This window comes from Raphanus sativus, chromosome 2 (assembly GCF_000801105.2).
Source record: "Raphanus sativus cultivar WK10039 chromosome 2, ASM80110v3, whole genome shotgun sequence".
Classification (NCBI taxonomy): domain Eukaryota; kingdom Viridiplantae; phylum Streptophyta; class Magnoliopsida; order Brassicales; family Brassicaceae; genus Raphanus; species Raphanus sativus.
Genome location: NC_079512.1, coordinates 6,871,129 through 6,888,497, shown reverse-complemented (window position 1 = coordinate 6,888,497; position 17,369 = coordinate 6,871,129). Strand labels below are relative to the sequence as shown.

The 17,369-nt window shown below is 27.5% G+C and overlaps 1 pseudogene; it reads left to right on the top strand.

Annotated features, from left to right (window-relative positions):
* The first annotated feature begins 3,500 nt into the window (after positions 1 to 3,500).
* Positions 3,501 to 14,485, top strand: LOC108832463 (probable LRR receptor-like serine/threonine-protein kinase At1g56130; annotated as a pseudogene).
* Positions 14,486 to 17,369: the final 2,884 nt, after the last annotated feature.

Below are 17,369 nucleotides of genomic sequence, written 5' to 3'. Positions count from 1 at the left end.
ACAATTATGTGATTTTTCCGTGCTCATATATGGATATAAATATTTATAAAGTAAATATATTATAATAATTGATTGCTATTTACTTTTAATTTTATTAATTTATATTTTTATGCATAATTTATAATAATATTTTTTTATTAATTTAGTTAGATATATGATTTTAGATATGTTATATCTAGTCGGTTTTGTTGTTTTTACAGTTGATTTAGTTATCATTTGAATATATTGAATTACATATATTTCTCTAAATTCAAATATAGTATTTTTATCATAAATTTGTTAAATTTTTAAATTTGTTATTTGTTTTTAGGTTGGTTGTAGTCTTAGATATATAAATATATTTTAGGAATATTATGTATAACTTAAGATATATTGTGCTTAGATTGAAATAACAAGATAAACTAAAGTGTCTAATTCCAAATTACATAAATTAATATAATGATAATATTCTGAAGTTTCATGCATATATTAAGTTTTTACAAAATAACTAAACTGTAACAGTTTGTTAATATTTTATTTTCATTATTAATATGTTTTGAGTTATCTATAAATTATATTTAATTATAATAATAGTTATTACAAAATTTTATATTCTTATTGCAGTAAAATTTATGATTTTAGATATAAATTGGATTAGTCGAATCACTCATGTTGTGAATATATTGAGTTATATATTCTTTCAAATTCAAACTGAAGTATAATTATTTTAATTATATTTAAGTTAAATCAAATTAATTTTGTTTATCATTTAAATTTGCATGTATTTTCACAATATTTATCAAATTATATATTGATTGTTAAAAAATATAGGAAGATATCCGATGGTCATTAGGAAATTATAACATAAGTAACTGATACATTTTTGAAAGCTCATGAACACATATCAATATTTAAAATAATTAAAATATTTTATAAATTCTAAATAATTTTATGCTTTAGATTTATTGAATTGTAAGCTGAAATTTATTTTAAATAATCTTGAAATGAGAATTCAGAATTGCTTTGGTATTTTTGTTATGGTTATATTAAGTTCCACAAACATTAAAACATAAAATTTAAAAGAAAATTTAATATTAAGAAAATAAATAATTTTAATAGTGATAAAATATAATATATCTACCTTGTTAAAGTATATAGTGTTAAGTTATTTTAAATATTTTGTAATTATTTGATCCAAAATGTTTTCTTAATTTATTATTAGTTTTTAATATCTCTTAAAATAAACGGTAAAAAAATATCTCTATAATATTATTTGAGAAGTCAGTTTCTTACGTGTCGCGATCACGTTAACTGTCACGATGGTTGATTACGTTGATATCCTTAATAAAATAAAAATGTTACATTTAAATACTATTATGATTTTTTATTTAGTTTCCTTTTAAAAAATTTCCAAATAACATATAGAATAAAAAAGGAAACATTTATAAAGTTTACAAAATAAAATTTAAAAAGAAAATATATGTTTATATGATATGATTTCATTAAAAAGGAAATTTCACAAAATAGAAATATGCCATTTCAAAAAAAAATTTAAATAACATAAAATAAAACTTTTGAAGTAATAAAATATTTTTTTATATTTAATATCTATAATAATAATTTATTTTATAAATATAATTTATAGGATGAATGAGATTGTAGAATATGAAAATAAAATATTTAAACAACTTTTACAATTTAGTTCTTTTGTAAAATTTATATATATGAGTGAGATTGTAGAATATTATCATTATATTAATTTATGTAATTTGGAATCAAACTCCTTAATTTATTTTCTGTTTCATTCTAAGCACAATATATATTAAGTTCTACATAATCTTCCTCAAACCAATATAGTTACATAGCAAAGACAACAATCAACTTAAATGCAAATTAGAAAATTAATCATAATTTTAATATATTAAAAATAAAAATAAAAAATACTAGTTGAATTCAGAGAAATGAATGCAATCCAATATACTCAAATGATAGCTAAATCGACTGTAAAAACAATAAAATTGACTAGATATAACGTATATAAAATCATATATCTAATTAAGGTAATATAATTTTAGTAATATAAATTATTCATACAAATTATAAATTAATTTAAAATTTAAATTAAATAACAATCAATTATCATAGTATATTTAATTTATAAATATTTATATTAGTGCATGTGCACGGGAAAAATCACCTAGTTGTGATTGTATTTGAGAAGTCATATTATATAAGTAAAAATGTAATTTTAGATATTTTTCTGTAATTGAAAGATATTATAGCCAACTAAATATATGAAAATAAATAGAATATTTCAGTACTAATTATAAACTATTTTTAGTCAATTAAACATTGATCAATTTATGTTACTTAAGAAAAATATATATATATATATATATAATTTTTATGGCTTTGAAAATATATGTTTTTGTATTGTTTAATTTTTTTAAATAAATAATATTTATTTTCATAATATCAGATTATCTGTGTGAATTTCTTTTTATGAAATCACATTATATAAAAAATATAAATTTTTCATCTAAGAAAATATTTTTTCACTTCAAAAGTATTTTTATGTTATTTAAAATATTTTTTAAAATAGAATATTACTATTTTGTGAAATTTCCTTTTTTAATGAAATTACATTATATACACATATATTTTCGTTTTTAAATTTGGTTTTTACTTTGTAAATGTTTCAATTTATTATATATGTTATTTGTAAAATTTTAAAAGAAAACTAAATAAAATTTCAATAATAAATATAAAATTTTAATTTATTAAAAGTATCAGTGTAATCAACCATCGCGAGAGAAAACGTGAGCGCGACATATAGAAAACTGAGTTCTCGAATAATTATATAGATATATATATATATTATCTCTTGTAAGTAAATATAACCCAAGTGGGATGCCAAGTGTAGTATGTAACCAAATAATGTACTATTTTCCTAGACTGCAAACAAAACATGAAAGTGAAAGGTGATTTCTTATGCCATGTTGCACATTTTTTTATGAAAACAATGCCATGTTGCCAAATAATATACTCTTTTCCTAGACTGCAAATAAAACATGAAAGTCAAAGGTGATTTCTCATTCCATATTGCTACATTTTTTTTTTTGAAAACAATGCCATGTTGTTGCATAATTTGTATATTTGTTCTGAATTTTCAAGTAGTTATCTCTAAAATTATTTTAAGTGCAGTGCCGGCGACTGCCGCACTCGTCTTTTTCCGTGTTTTCTTCGTCGCCCTATTTATCAGCGTCTTAAAATTGTGCGTTGATGTGTAGCTTGCGTCAATTGTTATTATCCTTTAACTCTTTCTTTCAACATGTCGCTAATGTGTAGTTTTTATTCCTTTTATATTTTTCTGACGCACTCACTGAGGCTGCTGCAAAGACATGAACATGGCTAATATAATATATTAAGGGTAACGTAACTGGTACGGCAACTGGTCCATTTTGGTGTCCTAAAGCTAGGGATCCATCACAAGTCCATGATATAAGTCAATATAAACAATAATTAAGGAGAACGATACACATCCAAAGCTTAAATTGTTTAGTGTAATAAGATCGACCGTCGTTGTGAACCAAAATATAACAAAAAGAAAAGAGAGTAAAACCTCCGTCTACGACGATAATGCCCACGTGTCTGCTCTTTACTGTCTGGTTCCTCATTTGTATCCCCGTTTCGGTTCACCTGGTTCGAGCTCAAAACCAAATTGGAGCCACGACTCATCCCGACGAAGGTCTCTGACTTCGAAATAATTAATAACAAGTTATTTGGTTTAAATAAACTGACGGTTGTGGTGGGATAAACAACAGCGGAAGCTTTGAACTCCATCTTCGCGGCTTGGAAGATCCCGGCGCAGAAGGAATGGAACACGAGCGGCGACCTTTGCTCCGGCGTTGCCATAGACGACAAAATCACCATCGACGACAAAGACTACAACCCTCTTATCAAATGCAACTGCAATTTTGTCAACTCCACAATCTGCCGCATCACCGCTCTGTACAGTATCATCAGCTCTTTTTTTTTTTAATTTCCTTTTATATATGTTTTTTTTTTGACAAAGCCCTTTTATATATGATCTTTAGCCACTGAGTGTGTCATGCTGTTGATTTACTTCCACAGAAAAGTTTATGCCATAGATGTTGTAGGACCTATACCTCCACAGCTTTGGAGTTTGACATACCTCACCAATCTGTATCGCCTTTTCCTTCTTTTTTCTTTTTCTTATGATCGTAAAAAGAGCCTGTAAATGCATTTCATAATTGTACCTCAAAATAACATGCCATTTTTTTTTATCAGAAACCTGGCCCAAAATTATCTCACTGGCTCCCTTCCTCCTGCAATTGGAAATTTGACTCGAATGGAATGGCTGTAAGGCTGTTGATTGCATGATGCCTTCTTCTCATTCCCTCTTATTTTCTCTCACGCCCAACTGTTTCTCAACTACCGTAGGACCTTTGGGATCAATGCTTTGTATGGCCCCCTTCCCAAGGAAATTGGTTTGCTTACAAACTTGAAATCGATGTAAGCTTCTAAAAAAATATCACAAATGTCAGATTTTGATGCTTCCTTATTCTTATAGTGCATATTCTGCATGCAGTGGTATTGGTGTAAATAACTTTTCCGGTTCTATACCAGCTGAGATTGGGAACTGTACAAAACTAGTCAAAATGTGAGAATGTACAAAGCACTTTTATGAATTCATTTCTGCAGTGTTTTTTAGTTCAAATATGAAAACTTAATTACTATTAACCTTTCACAAAATCTAGGGTTGTTTGGATTTCTAACATTTTATTGCAGGTACATAGGAAATACTGGACTTAGAGGGGAAATACCTTCATCATTTGCTAATCTTGTGTTGCTTGAAGACGTGTAAGATCTTCTTGTACTGAATGCGCGTGTAGTTAAGTTTATTGCTGGATTATCATCATAATAATTCTTAGAATCTTTAGAAAAATATGTTAATCTATATAAATATAAAATAAAGTTTTTATTAAACTAACCATAAAATGATTTATTAATATTTTTTTCTTAAACAAAATTATGAAATTGCCTGATATAAATAAATTATATATATATGACAATTAATGATTTTAACTAATAATTGTTTTTATAAAAATTAATGTATCCTCTAATTTTTTTAATTTTAACTTATTAAAATAAATTAAACAACCACATTAACCATATAATAAAAATTTATATTTTTTTGTATATGTTATATTTTGAATTTTTTTAAACTATTATAAATTATCAAAACTGTTAAAATTCTGATCTTTTTGTGATCGATGGTTTTAAAAATTTGTTATGACAAGATACAAATGATTACAAAATCATACAAGTAGAAAATCTCGTTTAATAAATATGTATATTAATATCATTTAAATTAAACTATAGACCATAAAAATACATGCATAAATGTTTTAATTTCAAAATCTGCTTTGAAAAGTTTTCTGATAAAAGCTTTGAAAAAATATTGACAACTTAATATTAAATTTTAAACTTTGCATTGATTTTCTAAAAATAATAAATTACTAAAACTATTAAACATCCCACAATAAAAATTATGTTATCAGTGATTTAAAGTTTTTGTTATAAAAGATACAAATGATCAAAAAATTATGAGTAAAAACATTATTTAATAGATAATCTTAAAAAATATTATATATTTATGTTAATATCATTTAAATTTAATTATTTATCATATAAATAGATAAATTGTTTATTTTGATTAATAAAATGTATTTTTGTGTTCACACTAATTTAGTTATACACGTAATAGTTACTAAATATTTAATTATTTAATATATATTTAATAGTTCATAATATGTAAAAATATACAATACATAAAAATAATTTATATAATATGTTCATTCCGCACAAAACGCGGATCTTTTTTTTGTAAACTCAAAACGCGGATCTTGTTTATATATATTTACGTTACATTGTTCGTTCCTTTTGTTGTGCGGTAATTTTTTTCCTTTGATGTATGTACCAGTTTGCTTAACGATATGGACATTACTGGTCAGGTACCGGAATTTATAGGCAAATGGACCAAACTTACTATCTTGTAAGAAAGATTTCATTTTTTACACTTATATATTCGTTATTATTATTTTATTTTATTTTGATTGTGACACTGCTCTTGTTTTTTTATATTTTATCGTAATTTTTACTCTTAGTGGAAATTTCTTCTTGCCATTTAGACTTTGGGATTCAGGGATTGCTACCATGTTTTACTGCAGGAGAATTCGAGGAACTAGTTTGAGTGGTCCAATACCATCGTCATTTTCCAACTTAACTTCTTTGAGAGAACTGTAAGTTGTTGCATTGGTGCAGACCCATCCCAGCCTTAAGGAACATAAAGCTTTAGCTTTATGCCACATTTTTTTGAGCAACTTTGGCCACATTTATATTTAACAATTTTAAAGCAACAAAATTTTAAATTTTATGCATAAATTTAATGATCATAGATTTATTTGATATCTTCTTTACATGTGTAGAAAGACTCGGTTAGTATAAGATAATTATCTAGTCATCATTTTTCCTTTCTCATCCTTTCTTAGTTTTTTTTATAGAATAATTTTAATCTATATGTACCAGTTTATAACTTATGACAATGCATTTTACATTTTAGCTATCAATCATTGTTATCTAACTTATTATAGTTAACTTTTAAAAAGATGTTGTTCATAAAAAACTTATTATAGTTAACTGCAGTCATCTTTCTACTTACAAAAACATTAGTAATTTGTTTTTCTAATACTTTTATGATTTCATTGGTTCTTTATATACTAGTAAAATAATTTTTAAAAATTTAGGTTAATATTACAGCAACAACTTCACAACTAAACTATTATATTCGTTTTTTTAAGATAATAGAAATTTAGTTTTAATATGATACATTTCCTTATATGAAACAAATATATTCCTGTATAAAACAAAATATATCCATATTAAAAGAAATATAGTAATGATAAAAAAAAATTACTTAAAAACTTAAAAACTTAAAGGCCAAATTTTTGTATTGCTTTAGGCCACTAGATTTTCCAGGACGGCACTGCATTGATGCAACAATCATTCATTCCTGTTTACTTTTCTCTTTTTTTTTCCTCACTCTTTGAGGAAAATGGATTATTTTAACTTGAACAATTTAGTTGTACAATTTATACTATAATTTTGATATTGCGCTGATTTCAACCACAACTAAAGTTTAGTCTGAATAAAATTTTGAATTATAAAATTTAAACCAAAATTTAAATAATGTTGGTCATTTATGCTTTGTGAAATGTCAATGTATAGTATTTGCTGAGAGTCACATGTCACACCCACTATTTTCTGAGTTAGAAATCACATGTTTTGTTTCTGTTGTTTAATCAGCTGATACATGTCAAAAAGTATAATGCGTTGATTAATTAAATATTTTACATCTATATATATTGAGTTTCTTTTAATATACATCACATATTATTTTAATACAAGAAAAAGTTTTTGGAAGGTAAAATGTTGTATAATTAAGCAATAAGACATATTCAACAAAAATTTGCTAAAACATCTAAGTTAGTTCAAACTATTTTACTTGAGAGTCCATGAGATTTACAAACTATGTAAATATTTAAGTCTTCTATTCATATAGTCTCCTATGTTTTCAAACTGCATAAATTTGTTCTTCATATTGGTCATATGTTAACATACTGAAAATAGTATCGATTGACTTTACTTTCAACATTACAAGAAAAGCTATGAATAGATGTGAAATCATATTAAATTATTTTATTTTTTATTATTAAAAATGGTAAATAAATATTTTTAAAAATTATAAATGTTTTTAACTTTTCATTTAAATATATAAATAAAATGAATACGTACACATAAAGTAAAATTTTATTTTATTAGTTCGTAGTTATCCATTTGACATGTGGCAACTAACTCTGCAGAAACTAGAATATGGCATTTGATTCAGTAATATTGACTAACATTATTTCAGTCAGTGTTGCTTTTGGCTTAAGTTTTAACGCTACCCACATAATCATATCCTAAATGTAGGAGTCTTGGTGATATATCTAATGGAAGTATATCTCTTGAATTCATCAAAGACATGAAATTAATCTCTAAGTATATTGTAAGGCAACAAACCTACTCCAGTTCATGAACTATTTCCCTCTCCTCGTACGTGCATTTAACATTGATGATATGTGCCGCAGAGTATTTAGGAACAGTAATATTACTGGGACAATACCCTCTAATATCGGGGAATACTCAAGTCTTCAACAAGTGTAAGTACAACATACGTCCAGGTGTTTCAGGGTCTTTTCTGTAAAACGTGTTTCAGAGTCTATCGAGTGAAAATCAGCGTGAGAATACCACGTGATCTTGCGGTCCTACAATTTTAACGCTGCTGATAGTATTATTTCTCATTTTCCCAGTCACTGGACTTAACGTGTTACCGTCTAATTCGTGTCTGTTTTCTAGTGATTTAAGTTTCAACAAACTACATGGACCAATTCCGGCTTCGCTTTTCTCCTTAAATCAACTCACGCACTTGTAAGTTTTCTACATCTTCTGGTACTTATGTTCGTATCTACCAGTGATAACTAAGGTGAAAGCTTTGTTGTCTTCATACTAGGTTTCTTGGAAACAACACGTTGAATGGTTCTTTGCCCATTCAAAAGAGCCAGACTTTGAGCAATATGTGGGTTACAGAGTCCTTTTCAATTGATCATCTTTGAAAGCCACAAAGTCCCGATATAGACAAAAGTTTTCTAGTAGACAATGAGGAAACTGTTTAATTTGGAATATCTAACATATTCTGTAGATCCTAATCATTTCTTCTCTTATTCTTTCAGAGATGTTTCGTACAATGATTTATCTGGTAGTCTTCCTTCATGGGTCAGCTTACCAAAATTGAAAATGTAAGTAAACAAAACACTGACACGAAATTTGTAATGATTTTTTTTTTATAAGAAAATAGATAGTTTGTATGAATTATAAAGATTTTAATTAAAACATTATCAAATTTCATCTATGACCATGAGATTTTGATTTTTAAATTTTAAACAAAGACACCACCAAAGCATCTTCAAACTACAGAAATTCTCCTAATCCACAATTAAAATATATTCATTAATAGTAGATTTTAGAATAAATTTTAAAATAAAAATTAATAACACTAGATTCCTTTAAGTTTCTTAAAATGCATAGTCCAATAACAGATGATTTATCATTTTAATACAAGTTACTCTAAATTTTAAAATTGAATAAACTCTCTAAGAATTTTATTCAATGTAAAAACTGAAAATTTTTGTAGATAAATATTTCATTACTCACCTGAAAAATTCTATATTATTCAAACATAAATTACAAAAAAATATGATGTAATTTCTATTGAACTTTTTTTAAACGTACATTAAATCAATTGCTAATATAAATATTATAATTGGTGGATTTTAGGAGATTAGTTGTGATTTAAATTGTTTTAGTGGATTTTCTTAAATTAAAAAATATATAAAAATCTAAATCATATAGTTCTCATAGGATTCTTGAATATTTTACATAAAGACATAACAATTTCTCTAACTCAACCAAAATTCTCTAAAAACTAACTAAAATTAAATCTGATCAATTCTTCAGAAAATTTTGATTATAGAAGGGGAATTTCATGTTTACCACATTGTTGGTATCATTATTCATGTTTACCATCACTAAATAGACATTTTAAAAAAAATCTTTTTATTAAGAGGCAAAAGACTCTTATAGCATTGCTCTCTATATACATACTAAATAATTATTATAAAAAAATTAATATATTTAAAACACCACAAAAATTAAAGACTCTTAAAATATTTAAAACATCATAAAAACTTAATAGTTATATTTTTCGAAATTTTATTTTCTCAAATTTGAACTTTTATAATTTTTATTGTTTTTTCAAATTTTCTTTTTGAAATTCAAAAATTATTTCTGAAACTACTTTAAAAAAAAATTGAAGTATTTATTTATATATTTTATTAGAATCTTAAACTCTACTTTCCAAAAAAATATATCCATCTCTCAACTCGAAATCCTAAGTCTATATTAGTTAATCTTATGGATATAAATGTTTTTGTCTCTCTTTAAAAGTGAGAAACAAAATGGTTAATGTAAACATGAAGAATAATATTACAAATGTTGTTTTTTGGCAATTTCCCATTATAGAAACTCACCATTATATCTCTACGAGTGTATATTCATGGTGCTTTATATTCTCATAAATTGTCCCCTTCATTTTCTTATAGGAAACATTTATTAAAATCATAACAAATTATATATTATTTTGCAGCAACCTTGTTGCTAACAATTTCAGCTTGGAGGGTCTTGACAAGAGGTAATTAAATTAAATATGTTTTTGTTGATGCCTGAAATTCCAGTTTCATTTTCTTTTTTTGAAAATCTATTTTCATCTTGTTAAAAGAGTTTTACCAGGACTGAAGTGCCTGCAGAAGAACTTCCCCTGTAATCGAGGCAAAGGAATCTGTAATCTTCAAAAAGAGATATTATCATAACCATTTTCTCAACTGTTCTTATATTTTCTGTTGTACAAAATATTTGCTTAATGTCTTCTCTCTTGACTTGTATCTAGATTCTGACTTTTTGATCAACTGCGGAGGGCCACAAATACGGTCTGTCACCCGAGAAATATTTGAAAGGGAGAACGAGGATCTAGGATCAGCTTCATCTTTCGTGAGTGATGTTCAGAGATGGGCAGTCAGTAGTGTAGGACTTTATGCCAGGAGTAGCAATAATATATGGGTTGTCAACAGTTTGGACTCAGAGCTTTTTCAGTCAGCAAGACATTCTTCGTCTTCCCTAAGGTATTATGGGTTGGGACTAGAAAATGGAGGCTACACTGTAACACTCCAGTTTGCTGAAATAGATATTCTTGGTTCTAACTCTTGGAGAGGTTTGGGAACACGATATTTCAACATTTATGTCCAGGTCTGTCCTATCGGTTTATTCTTTATGTAATCATCTTCTAACTGAAATCTGAGACCTAACTCCGTTATCCAGGGACGCCTTGTTGAAAGAGATTTTGGTATACGTACAACAGTTGGTGACACTACTGTTCGAGCAGTTCAGGGAAAATATAAAGCAAATGTATCAGAAAATTATCTTGAAATTCATCTTTTCTGGGCTGGAAAAGGAACATTTAATATTCCTATTCTAGGTACTTATGGGCCTTTAATATCGGCCATAACTGCAAAACCAGGTATCACAACAACTGGCGAATTCTGTTTTTGTTCCTATCTCCTCATGGGTGCCTAAGTGTTACATATTGTTGTTGTTCAGATTTTAAACCAACTGTGGGCAACAGGCCACTATCAAAGAAAAAGTATAGGACGGGTACTATTGTAGGTGTTATTGTCGGGCTGGGACTTTTAAGCATCTTTGCGGGCGTGGTTATCTTCATCATCCGAAAAAGCTGAAAGCGTTACACAGATGATGAAGGTAATAATAACAACACAAACAAGTCTTTGAGCTTGGATTTCATCTTTTAAACTGGTTCATATTTTTGTTGTTGCAGAGCTGCTTAATATGGACGTAAAGCCTTACACTTTTGCATACTCTGAACTTAAAAATGCCACTGGAGATTTCAATCCCTCCAACAAGCTTGGAGAGGGAGGATTTGGGACTGTTTATAAGGTAAGCCCTGAACTAAGTAGCACTGAAACGGTTATGGGCAAAACTGAGAAGAGAACTAGAACACCAAAACTAAATATATTTGAAACGAGTACGAATTAAAAAATTTAGAAACTCTGGAAATAATGAATTTAATTATAAATATTTATTTTATCAAAGTAGAAATACTTTTGGAAATGTTTGGAAACAAGGATAGTAATAAAAAAAATATAATGTTGTTTGGAAACATAGATAGCACTATATTAAAAAAAAAAATAATAGGTTTATCTTGAATCATAGATTATTATAAATCTAATTACAATTAATATTTATTCTTGGGTTTTGTATGATTGTTATTAATTTGTTAAGAAAAATTATTAGAATTATTTATAGTTTCATTTTAAGGATTTTTGAATAAATAAAGAACATAATATAATCTATATAATATATATTTCGTATTGTTACTTTCTGTTTTTGTATATTTTAAATATCTTTCCCAAAATTTTTTGATATATAATTTAACAAATATATTGATCCACCTCATGAGTTATTCTGTGTATTTAAAAATAATACATTATTGTTAAGTTACAAAATTATTAAATTACAAAAATATATATATTTGTAAAATTCTTACTACAATGTTTGCGGTTCAGAATATTTTACGAATGTTCTTATTACATGACACGGTAATGAAATACATAGTTTAAACAATAAACAAAATTAGTTAAACTGAAATCATAAAATTTTAACTTTTTAAAGTTTGTATATACTAGGTATATACTGTAAAACATGCATCCGCACAGTTTTGCGGATCAAGATCTAGTTTCCAATTGAAACAAAAATATGCATCTGTACAGTTGTACAGGTCAAGATCTAGTTTCCAATTAAAACAACTCAAAGTAGTTTAGACTGTTTAGTGATAAGTTTTTGTTTTTTTTAGGAAATAAACATTTAAATTTTTGAATGGATAGAAAAACACAAAAAAAATATATATATTTTGGCTTCACTGTTTTGGGGGAGACGTCCAGACCGTCTCCAGTATGTAAGACACATTTTTCAGTTGCTATGCGGTATCTCACTCCATCTGCCCTCTAGGATCCAATTAAATATAAATATATTCTTTAAAACAGCAACATTATCATCATATATTTGATAAATGTTATGTCCAACTATATTAATATAGTTATTAAAACCTTTTACTAATCATTTAAAAAAATTTATACAAATATTACAAATAAAAACACAAATATAATTAAAGATACAAATATGAAAATTAAACTTTTAAAGAAAAATATAAAACAAAAAATATAGTAACATGGATAAAATTAATACATCCATCAGGGGAACCTGAATGATGGAAGAGAGATCGCTGTGAAAGTATTGTCGGTTGGATCCAGACACGGGAAGGGACAATTTGTTGCAGAAATCGTAGCAATTTCTGCAGTTATGCATCGCAACCTAGTAAAACTTTATGGTTGCTGCTACGAAGGAGATAATCGTTTGCTGGTTTATGAGTATCTCCAAAATGGAAGTCTCGATCATGCACTATTTGGTAATGAAAAGAAACTTGACGTATTTATCTTTGCTTTTCTGCCAAGCTAAATTACTCATTATTTTGGATGCTGCAGGAGGTGATAAAACTTTACAACTTAATTGGATGACCCGTTTGGAAATATGCATGGGAGTAGCCAGAGGTCTAGCTTACCTCCATGAAGAGGGGAGTGTTCGCATAATACACAGAGATGTGAAGGCCAGCAACATTTTGCTTGACTCTAACCTGCTCCCAAAAGTCTCTGATTTTGGGCTTGCAAAGCTATACGATGACAAGGAAACTCACATGAGTACCCGAGTGGCAGGAACCATGTACGCATTCACAAACCCTTGATTTTTTTTTATTTGCAACACTAATGTATATATTATCGAATTAATTTGTTTACAAACACTTGTTTGTACAAACACAAGTGGATATCTTGCGCCAGAGTATGCCATGCGTGGATACCTAACAGAGAAAACGGATGTATATGCCTTTGGTATTGTGGTTCTTGAGCTGGTGAGTGGAAGGAAAAACTTTGATGTGAACTTGGAAAATGAAAAAAAATATCTTCTTGATTGGGTACGTCCTTGCTTGTTAGACAAAAGTTTTATTAGATATTATATTATTTGAAATCTAATATAATATATCAGTGGTGGTGTATACAGGCATGGAGTCTACACGAAAACAGCCGTGAAGTTGAATTAATTGATCATGAGCTCACTGAATTCAATATCGAAGAAGCTAAACGCATGATAGGCATTTCTCTGCTATGCACACACTCATCTTATTCCTTGAGACCCCCCATGTCAAGAGTGGTGGCTATGCTTTCAGGAGATGTTGAGGTCAGTGATATAACCTCTAAGCCAGGTTACCTAACGGACTGGAGATCTGATGACACCTCAACCTCCTCTTTCAGTGCCTTTCAATCAAAAGACAATAGCTCTTCTGGGTTCAACTCCACGTGTTTTGTGACGCCCAGAGACGGCAACTCGAAGCAAATGCTTGGAGTCAAGATCAATGAGGGAAGATAACAATGTATCAACTATCTGTGATGGGCTACACATTTATATAGACCTTTTTGTATGCACTACAAGAAAACATCGGTATTCTGAGGGATATACCGAGGGAAAATGAGTTCCTCGAAATTTTTTGACGAAAAATCGAGGAAATACCGAAGAAACCAAGAAATGTGGTTTCGAGGAAACACGGTTTGAGGTTTTGAAAACATCGATTTTTTTCCTCTGTGTCATTTCTTATACAAATGTAATTCATACTAATGAGGTTTCTTTGTATAGATGATCATAAACAATGAAATAATACAATTACAAAAATAATTGTAATTATTTTCTTTAACGTTTATTAAAATGTATAAGTGTTTCTCTTATGTTGTGTGGTTTCCGTTCAATCCGCAAAACATTATTTTCGGTTTAAAACCCTTAAGTTTGACGTCATTTTTGTAATTGTGTTATTTCATTATTTTCATTTTTGTGGGAATACTTACAATTATTTTTGTAATTGTGTTATTTCATTGTTTATGATCATATATACAAAGAAAACTCATTAGTATGAATTACATTTGTATAAGAAATGACATAGAGGAAAAAAATCGATGTTTTCAAAACCCCAAACCCTGTTTCCTCGAAATTTCCTCACAATATTGTGAGGAAATTTCGAGGAACCTGCTTTCAAATCCTGTTTCCTCAAAATTTCCTCACAATATTGTGAGGAAATTTCGAGGAACCTGCTTTCCTCGGAATATTTTTCATTAACCCGGCAACCCTAGCCGCCAAACGTTTCGCGAAAATTAGATTAGAAGATTTCGAGGAAATTTCGAGGAACCTTATTAAATTTTGTTAGGAAATTCCGACGGAAAGTGTCCGTCGGACGTCTCATAAATTAGGTTTTACGTTCTTCTCTTCCCCATTTCTCTCTGCCTCTCCTCTCTTCCTCTCCTCTCTTGCTCGGCCTCCTTCCTCTCCTCTCTTCCTCTGCGCGGCAAATCCCCTCTCTTCCTCTCCTCTCTTCCTCTCCTCTCTTCCTATCATGTAAGTTCATCTCTCTTCTCTTCCTCTCTTCATAGATCGATTCTTTGAATGTTAGATCTCGAAATTTAGGTTGTTAGGAAAGAAATTCTAGGATTGAATGGATAGCTTAGGATTTTCAAGTTTGGATTGTTGTTTGGATTGTTGTTATATATTATTTTTAGTTCTTTTGTGTTTTGGGTAAAATTCAAAACGTTTTTCATGTTTTAAAACGTTTTTTGATTTTTTAAAACGTTTTTTGATTTTTAAAAATGTGTATATGATTTTTTAAAACGTTTTTGTTTTTCTAAAACGTTTTTTTATTTTTAAAAATGTGTATATGATTTTTAAAACGTTTTTGAATTTTTAAAACGTTTTTTGTTTTTTTTTTAAACTATTTTTTATATATTAAAACTATTTTTGTACTTATTAAACTATTTTATATATATTAAAACTATTTTTTTAATATTATAACTATTTTTGTAATTATTAAACTATTTTATATATATTAAAACTTTTTTTGTAATTATGAAATTGTTGTTTTATTTTTTTTCGATTTATTTTGTGTTTTGGTTAAAATTCAAAACGTTTTTGTGTTTTAAAACGTTTTTGATTTTTAAAAATGTGTATATGATTTTTTAAAACGTTTTTGTAATTACTAAACTATTTTTTATATATTTAAACTCTTTTTATATATTTAAATTATTTTTGTAATTATTAAACTATTTTTATATATATTAAAACGTTTTTTAAAGTTTACAGTAATAATAAAACGTTTTTTATAAATTTTAAAAATATTTAAAAACCTTTTTCTATATTTATAAACGATTTGTAATTTTTTTATAAATATAAATATATATATATATATGTATAAATCATGTATACTAAAAACTATACTCCCTCCGTTTCATATTAAGTGTCGTTGTAGAGATTTTTTTTCGTTGCAAAATAAGTGCCATTTTAGCATTTCAATGCAGAATTTATTAACTTTGTTCTGCATTTTATTTTTCTATTGGTTGAAATGTATGGGTAATGATGTTTTTGTATGGAAAATATGTAAAATTTAATGATTTCTTAATCCGTGTGCACAACTCTAAAATGACACTTATTGAGAAACAGAGGGAGTATATAGTAATTTTAAACTATTTTTTTATATATTTATATTTTTTGATTAAAAACTATTTTGGATTTTTAAAATTTTTATTTATTAAAACTAATTTTTAATATATTTTAATTTGTACAATTTTGAATAATATTATCTAATATATTTTCAATTTCAATTTTTATTTTATATTTTATATTTTCGAATTTCATTAAAAAAATTAATATTTTTTTTTATTTATTTTTTTGAAAATTCCGAGGAAAGAGTTCCCTCAGAATATTTCGACGACCACGTCCGTAGGAAAATTTTGAAGACTTTTGTGACGAACTCTCGTCCTCACAGTTTCCTCGGAATTACTGTTTCTCGAAATTCCGTCAGAAAATTTTGAGGAAATTTCGAGGGAAAATGAAATTTCGAGGGAAAATGAAATTTCGAGGAGTTTTTTTCGAGGACTTTTTTCCTCGGTATGTCGTCGAAATACGGTTATTCCGACGACATACTGAGGAAAAAGTCCCTCAATATATGCGTGTTTTCTTGTAGTGATGTGACTATTTGAGGATCACTAATAATGTTTCACTTTGATTCAATAATGTTTTAAGCACTTCGATTAATTAATGTTAAAGCACTTTGCGATTAGTTTGTCCGTTGGTGAAAATGAATAATACTGAACAGGTTATTGTAGTTCATGTAATTGATAGCCGGGAAAACTTTTTACCAATTAATCAAACCAAAAAGTTCTTCCATTTTTTTATTCAAACTTTGAATCTCTTTAACGATATCATCACTGTAAATCTGTAATGATACGTACAAAGAACTGATATGTGACCACGAGAATAACAGTTTGATCAGTAATAGTCAATACATTTCGGAAAAGATCTTAAGTATTTAGTGAGTAAGAGAAAGTTAGAAAGTTATTAAAGAAAGCTTATATAAACTAGGCTTGATGACATGGTTGACAAAAATAATGTGTGGCCGATGCTAGTTAGTCGATTTGTCCATTAAAGCGATCAAACACACGAGAATGGTCAAAATACATCCAAATGTATTGGCATAGATTTATAGGGAAAAT